Source organism: Ovis canadensis, chromosome 8, assembly GCF_042477335.2.
Source record: "Ovis canadensis isolate MfBH-ARS-UI-01 breed Bighorn chromosome 8, ARS-UI_OviCan_v2, whole genome shotgun sequence".
Classification (NCBI taxonomy): Eukaryota; Metazoa; Chordata; class Mammalia; order Artiodactyla; family Bovidae; genus Ovis; species Ovis canadensis.
Genome location: NC_091252.1, coordinates 46,679,132 through 46,687,667, shown reverse-complemented (window position 1 = coordinate 46,687,667; position 8,536 = coordinate 46,679,132). Strand labels below are relative to the sequence as shown.

Here is an 8,536-nt window from a genome sequence, read left to right as displayed (position 1 = left end):
CAAAAAAATAAAATAAAATTTTAGCACTTCATTTTCTTACTGCAACTAGCAAAAGCACAGGGGTTATCATGTTACTTTATGGGTGGATTCACAGAAGTAGGACTTTGAGCCCACCCCTACCTTCACTCTCTGACCATTGAGCCAAGAAGGGCTGGGGAAATCTTTATGTTTGACCCTTCACTAAGTTTCAGTGTGCTGTTATGGGGCACTTCACCCGATTCTAGTAATTGTCCCTTGAGGGAAGAGGGAAAAAAAGAACACTAGGGTGCCTTTGAATATAAATTGAAAATGAGGCTGTGTTATTCTAGAAGTAAGAGTCAGAGTACACGGGAAATGGCTCCGATAAGTGTGGATCTATTCAGCAAATACAAGAACGGAAAAGCCAAGGCCAACTCTTGTTTGAGATGATTTTAATGATGAGGTTTTTAAAAACCAAAAATGCATGATATTTATCTATATTTCCTCTATTTTCCATTGCCTTTTCACTTAACAAAGAAGGGCCAAGAGGACTTGTGGGTACACTCACCACCTTAGTTCCATCTATACTCTTAAAGATTTTTCACATCTTTTATACTTTTGTTGTTCTCCAGTCAAGAATTGATGCCTTTGAACTGTGATGCTGGAGAAGACTCTTGAGAGTCCCTTGGACAGCAAGGAGATCAAACAGTCAATCCTAAAGGAAATCAACCCTTAATATTTATTGGAAGGACTGATGCTAAAGCTCCAATAATTTGGCCTCCTAATGCAAAGAGCCAACTCACTGGAAAAGACCCTGCTGCTGGGAAAGATTGAGGGCAAGAGGAGAAGGGGGTGACAGAGGATAAGACGGTTGGATGGCATCACTGACTCATGGACATGAGTTTGACAAGCTCCAGTAGATGGTGAAGGACAGGGAAGTGTGGGGTGCTGCAGTCCATGGGTTGCAAAGAGTCAGACACGACTTGATATTCATTCAATGTACCATAGTACTTATTCACAAAGCAAGTTGGATTGTAGACATCTAAATATGTTTTCTTGCCTTCAGCAGTTTCTTCTGTGCCTAGTAAAAGATTTAAATGCATCTAAATATGAAGCAAAGACAGAAAGGCTTGGAAGCTTGCAAGGACTGAAGAGTTTTGTCAAAATTGGCTGTATACAAGTTGAATTTATTTATTAATGTGTTAAACTGATTTATTAGAACTGCTCTGGACAGTGAACACAGTTTGTTTACAGTGAGGAGTTACCTAACTCTGAACATACTTTACTTGGTAATTAGAAATTATCTGAGAAAACCATAGTCGACCTGCTGCAATCAACACAAAAACAGCCAGAAACAGTCGGGGAAATGTAGGGACGAGGTGGGGTTTCGTTTTATTATCAAAGAAAAAAAAATAACTCCTCAGGAATCTTAACAAAGGAAGTGAATATCTCACACTCAGGGAATAGATAGCAGAATACAAAATTACAAGTGTTTTGACTCCAATACGTTTCCCATTTCTTCCAAGACCAGAGATGGGAAAGAGACAAGCCATTCTGAGAAACAAGCACTTAGAAACCCTACAGATATGACTCAAATCTAAGCTTCTGTTTGTCTTTAAAAATGTTTTAATATGTCAAATGACTTGCTTCAGTGATATGCTAATCCCACCAGTAAATAACCCCTATACTCTCTTATCAGTAACAATCTCAAGTTGACCAAGAAACATATCTCCAAACCCCTGTGTGTTTATGTGTGTCTTTTAAACCAAAGCTCGAGGGCTCAGGTGACTACTACTACTATCACGGGCTTCCACTAGTTAAACCAACCAGTATCAGTCTCCCCCGAAGGGTGAGCAGGGCACATAGAAGCCCTGAAGTGGTAGTGAGGGAATAATAGCCTCAAACAGCCAAATTTTCAAGCACCACCTCCCCACCCCTACTCAAAAGAAGATGCTTATTTCTACCCAGACTACTCCCCCCAAATTTGACTCCCTGTGACCAGAATGGTATTTTTCTCTTAATGAAAAAAAATACACATTCATCTTCATATCCATACAAATACTTTTTTTGTTTCTACATTAAAACATTAAAATACTACTCTGCTTAATGTTATAAATAGAGGACCAAGCAACAGAGCCTTTTCTTTTGAGGTAGAGCTAACTATCCATTTATGGGCTTCCCTTGTGGCTCAGCTCATAAAGAATCCCCCTGCAATGGGGAGACCTGGGTTTGATCCCTGGGTTGGGAAGACCCCCTGGAGAAGCTACCCACTCCAGTATTCTGGCCTGGAGGATTCCATGGACTGTGTAGTGCATGGGGTCACAAGAGTTGGACACGACTGAGGGACTTTCACTTCACTTCACTCCATCCATCCATTTATGGGGGCTCCCCTGGCAGCTCAGCTGGTAAAGAATCCACCTGCAATCCAGGAGACCTCGGTTGGATTCCTGGGTTGGGAAGATTCTCTGGAGAAGGCATAGGCTACCCCTTCCAGTATTCTTGGGCTTCTCTGGCGGCTCAGATGGTAAAGAATCTGCCTGCAATGCAGGAGATCTAGGTTCAGTCCCTGGGTTGGGAAGATCCCCTGGAGGAAGGCATGGCAACCCACTCCAGTATTCTGGCCTGGAAAATCCCCACGGACAGAGAGGCCTAGTGGGCTACAGTTCATGGGGTTGCAAAGAGTCAGACATGACTGAGTGACTAAGCACAACACAGCATATTCATTCATCTATACTGAGCTTGTCAGGGCAGTTAGTCCCAAGCAAGGGAAGCACTACACCAGGAGATCTACCTGGAGGGCACCCAGGAGGGCACCCACCAACAGGGCATTTTCCTACCCGATTTCCTACCTTCCTTCTCCCCTAATTCTTACTTTTAATAGAAAGTTGGTTATAACCTTGTAAATAGTGGGACTTCCCACCAAGAAGGAAAATCCTAACTTAACCACAGAATCAAGTCCCCCACCCTTCATTTCAGCTACCTCTCAGAGAAAGCCCTTCCCTTTCCTTCATGTGCTCTCTGTCTGGATAGCTATGCCTATTGGATAAACATACCTGATTAAACAGAAGCAGTGATTATGTTTCCCTATCCTCCTCCCTGTTTATATTGGTCTTTAGAAACATTGGTTCAGGAGAAGTAGGACCTGAATGATATCACATGTTTTTGTTGGCTAAACAAAATACCATAAATTGGATGACTTTAACAATTATTTATTTTCTCATTGTTTTGGATGCTGGAAGTCTGAGGTCACTGTGCCAATATAGTTGGATTCTGGTGAAAACTCTTCCTGGCTTTTGAACGGCCACTTCACTGTGTCCTCACATGAGAGAGAAAGAGAGGGTTAGCTCTGTGTCTCCTTATAAGAACATGAATCTTATTATGAGAACTCTCATGACCTCATCCAAACATAATTATCTCCTAAAAAGTCCAGTCTTCGGGGGGACTTTCTTGGTGGTCCAGTGGCTAAGACTCTGCACTCCCAATGCAAGGGGCCTAGGTTCGATCCCTGGTCAGGGAACTAGATCCCATATGCCACAGCTAAAGACCCTGCCTGCTGAAACTGAGACCTATTACAGCCAAATATATATGTATTTTTTAAGTACAATCTGCAAATGACATCACAGTAGGTGTTAGAGTTTCAAAATACGAACTTTGGGAGGACACAATTCGGTCTGCAGTGTCATACAGCTCTAGGTTCAATCATGTCTCTTTGTCCCTAAAGTTGAGCCTGGCCCTGGAGAGCAAGGCATGCTCAGGACTCTTTTTTGCCTGGTGTTCTGGGTCAATGCTGAAGGAGCCTTGCTGCTGGTTCTCTTCTGACCTTAATGGCATCATATTTTTTAAAGAGATTTTATTTTTTAGAGCAATTTTAGGTTAATAGGAAAATTGAGCAGGAACTACAGAGGTCCTATATACTCCCTGACCCTCTACACACACACAGCTACTCTCACCATCAACCTCCCCCATCAGAGTGACACATTTGTTACAACTGATAAACCTGCATTGACACATCATAATCATCCAAAGTTCACGCTTGCGTTGGGCTTTACTCCTGGTTTTGCACATTCTATGGGCTTTGACAAACATGCCATGACACATTTCCACCATTATAGTATCACACAAAATTATGAAATGATTACCATAATAAGTTTAGTGAACCTTCATCATCTCAAACAGATGTAAATTTACAGAAATAGAAAAAAATTTTTTTTTCCTTATAATGAAAACCCTTAGGATTTATTCCCTCAACAACTTTCACATATAATATACAGCAGTGTTAATTATATTTATCATGTTGTACATTACATCCTTACTATTTATTTATCCAATACTGGAAGTTTGGACCTTTTGACTACCTTCATCCAGTTCCCCTTCCCTCTCCTCCCTGCCTCACAAATCTACTCTCATTTTCTACAAGTTTGTTTCTGAAGTATAATTGACCTACAGCATTCTGTTCATTCCTGGGACACCTTATTGTGATTTGATATTTATACACATTTCAAAAGCATCACCACTCCTCCACGTCTTTTCATAGATAGTTCTTTTTTGTGTGTGTGCTGAAGAGGGTACCATCTATAATTGTCTGGATTCCTACTCTTTACTGTGAGTCTCTTTATGCCTAGATACAGCCCCAAGTGTTCTCTCTTGAAGTGCCAGAGTCTCCAACTCTGCTGCTAAGATCTTGGTCCTCAGAACTTGAGTTCTGTCAGCCTTTGTCTTTTTACTCATTTGTCTCTCATCTTAGATCCATGTTCCTTTTTACTGCATAGCTTGGTATCTCATTGACAGCTATCCTTGTGTAGGTCCCTGGCTTCTGCTAAACCCACCAGTTTGGTTGGCCTTCCCTTGTGTGAAGTCTTATCCTTGCCAGAGTCCTTGGCAGTTGACAGACAGGGAATAGCAGTAATGCTATAGAAATATTTATGCATTTGCCCTTGGCAAAATTCAAGCCTCTTCTAAGCAGCAAACTGGAATCTTGCTCCTGGGGAGAGAAATATGCAACGGCATGTGAATCTAATAAAAAAAATTCATGAACACACACACGTGTGTATACACAAAAAGACTAATATATTAGGTAAGGTAAGTTATTAAAATATGTTTTTCTTATTTTCTTTTCAAAATGGGATTACTATTAGTAGCTAAGGTACAAAAAAACCCCACTAACATAGTAGTTATTAAAATATTTTTAACAAAACCACTAACATATTAGTTATTAAAATATTTTTTTCTTATTTTCATTTCAAAATGGGATTAATGCTAGAAATTTTTGAAACGGATAAATTAACACTGTTTATCTTTATAAAAAAATGATTTGCATGCAAAACATATTACTTTCCCTTCCCTCTCTCCCTCTCCCATCCTGGAAGTTAAATAGGAGAAAATCCAAACAGTGAGGAAGAAAGCTGGTAGCTTCATGGGTACCTATAAGGTAGCAAGTCAGGGATATTTCTTAGAGCCAAGGCTTGACTCAATATCATTAACATGATCCGGGCCTATTTGGTTCAGTTCTTTTATCACCATCTGTAATTGTACTCTTTTTTCCCTCACAGAGAAATAAAATGGTATGATGCAGAAAGAACTCCATTAAAAGCACTGGAACATTAACCTTTTCTTAGTTTCCCTGTACTGATATAAATGACATAATTGCATATGGTGTTTGAATCCACATGGGAAGTCTGAAGGGATGTTGTGAGAATTCATCTGCAGGTTGTTCAAGCTCTATGGAAATATGAAAAGCCACTATATTGGGGAAATACTACAATGGTAACAAAATGCATTGTTGTTTAACAGATGGAAATACGATGGAGGGGAAAGGTGGATTTGAGAAAGCACAGTGATGGGTCAGGTAAAGGAGATGGCTTTAACCACTGATATCTAAAGCAACCTCTTTGCTCCCTGTTTGATGAAAGTGGAGACAGTGCCAGGATTTTATGAATGTATGTCATAATTATGTTGGAGTATACTCACAATAACCTATTCTTGACTCATATCTGAGAACAGTTTGGTAGTTGTTTTTTTTCCAAAGGAGTAGTTGAAATCTTTTTTGTTTCTCTTTAAGTGTATGGTCGAATTCATTGTTATAGAACTACAGATGATTTAATTTAACATGAAATGAATGAAAAATGGACATACTCCCAACTTGATTGCTGTCAGCATTTTAATAGTGGAAGTGCCTTTTTACACCTAGAATTAAACAAGATCTGGGGGAGAAAAGGCTTAGACTGCAGGGCTGAGGAAGCAGCATGCTGTCTGTCCCCAGGGAGAAAAGAGATCTGTCCTCATTTTGAAATAGCTTTTGGCTATGGCTCAGAACCACTCAATGGGCAGCTTTAGAAATTGTAGTACTTTCTTTGACAAATAGAAAAATCACTGTATGTCTGTGTACTCTTAAGAGAGACAGAGAAGGTTAAGAAGTAGATGAAGAAATTTATTATGTGCTTGTAACAAGCACCCATACTATGAAATATCCCTTTAAAAAAAAATAGGAAACACTATGCATTCTTCTGTAAATATAACTTAGTTTTTTTCTGGAAAGTTTCAGATTTCAGTTATTTTGTTTTATATTGAGATCATGAGTTCCAGTTCTACATTAAGGAATAGCTGCTGCTGCTGCTGCTAAGTCGCTTCAGTCGTGTCCGACTCTGTGTGACCCCATAGATGGCAGCCCACCAGGATCCCCCATCCCTGGGATTCCCCAGGTAAGAACACTGGAGTGGGTTGCCATTTTCTTCTCTGACTCATGAAAGTGAAAAGTGAAAGTGAAGTTGTTCAGTCGTGTCCGACTCTTCGAGACCCCATGGACTGCAGCCCACCAGGCTCCTCCGTCCATGGGATTTTCCAGGCAAGAGTACTGGAGTGGGTTGCCATCGCCTTCTCCGAAGGAATAGCTAGCTATATGTATATAAATTAATCAACATGTTAAATATACAGGAGGACTTTCACCACAGTCTTAGTTTGTTTTTTTTTTTTTCTTCAATGCTCTTCAATCTTTAAGAATATCTCATTTTGCAGAGAAGTGAACTGGGGGTACACATCTCCTTTCTCTATCAATGATATCTTTCTTTTCCACACTTGACTGTTTAATCTTAGATTTCCCTCACTTATTTTATTGCAGGCAATATAAAGTGTCAAACTTAAAATCAAGTTTTGAACTTGAAGAGTTTTTATAGGGTCAGTGGAGTTGAAAGTTAGAATTCTTTTCTGTTTAAAAGCTATGTCAACCAGGAAAATACAAGAATCAGCAATTGTTTTATTTGTTTTCTGCAGGAAGCACTGTAAGAAAACTGACATATAAATAAGACATTTCAACAATATGCGAGATAAAGCCTTGAAAATTAGTTTAGTTTCAAAATGTTTCAGAGTTGTCCTTCTGGAAAAAAAAAACTACTTTTATAGAAAATAGGGCAACACTATTTTGAAGATGCACTGATGGTACTGATGTGAAACCAAGCATATTATCAAAATACACACTTGGCCAGGAGAAGGCCTCCTGTCACCTAGTACCTTTCATTTTCAAAATGGTATTTCTTTCTTATTAAAGTCACTCCTAGGGAGTAGAGTGAAAGAGTCTGAACTTCAGAAGTAAGCAAAACTATGCTCAACAAACATGAGTAGACTGAGGAACTGAGTACCCTTCAATGCCAGTCTCTATAACTTCTTTGCAGGATTGCTTTAGGCAGAGTTAGTGAGATAAATATGCAAAACACCTATTGGAGTGTCTCCATATAACATATAGTGGGTTGGGCAAAAAGTTTGGATTTTCCCGTAAGATGGAATGGAAAAAACTGAACGAACTTTTTGGCCAACTCAATATTTAACAAAGTTTTGTTGTTGTTGTTGTTGTTGTTGTTTTTAACCTTCTTCAATCTAAAAACCAGGACAAGGACAAAAAAAAAAAGTAATACTGTAAGTTCGCCATCAGATTTTATAGGGGAAACTTGAATATGGAACTCCTGCCAGAGTTACACAGTGATAAATGAGTAATCTTGGGGAAAAGAAGAAATAATTAGATTATAAGAGCTGTTCCAATAATTTTGTCTTAGTGACAGCAAAGGGGCAGATGCACTGCTGATGTATGCATTAAAAGCCCTGGCTCTTCTGAGCACAGTCGGATGGAATCACTATCTTCTAGAATTGTCCAGTTACTAGCAAAACAGAGGCTTACTTATGAAACTTGACCATCTGCAGTGATCATTCCTTGTATCTGATTATTAAATGCTATCTCAGAAGAAAAAAATCAGTTTTAAAGTTTATAAGTTTGGGGAATAATTTTGTAATATTTTAGCTAGTAATTATACATGGATCCATAGTATACTATATAATGTTGTGCTTTAGATGTTAGAAATTATAATTTTTACAATTAAATTATTTACATTTTTAAAAATACTTGTGGGATAATAAGACTTCTTCAGTAAATCTCGACTTGATAATACATACAAAGACTTTTTCTAAATAAGGTCACATTCATAGGTCTGGGTAGATATGAATTTTAGAGAGACACTATTCAACCCAGTTAGAACTGGACATGGGACAACAGACTGGTTCCAAATAGGAAAATGAGTACGTCAAGGCTGTATAT

General features: G+C 38.9%; 1 non-coding gene across 1 annotated transcript; it reads left to right on the top strand.

Annotated features, from left to right (window-relative positions):
• Positions 1-3,402: 3,402 nt before the first annotated feature.
• Positions 3,403-3,475, top strand: TRNAG-CCC (transfer RNA glycine (anticodon CCC)). Its single transcript has one exon. It is a non-coding gene; the product is annotated as a tRNA-Gly (tRNA).
• The last annotated feature ends 5,061 nt before the right edge of the window (positions 3,476-8,536 follow it).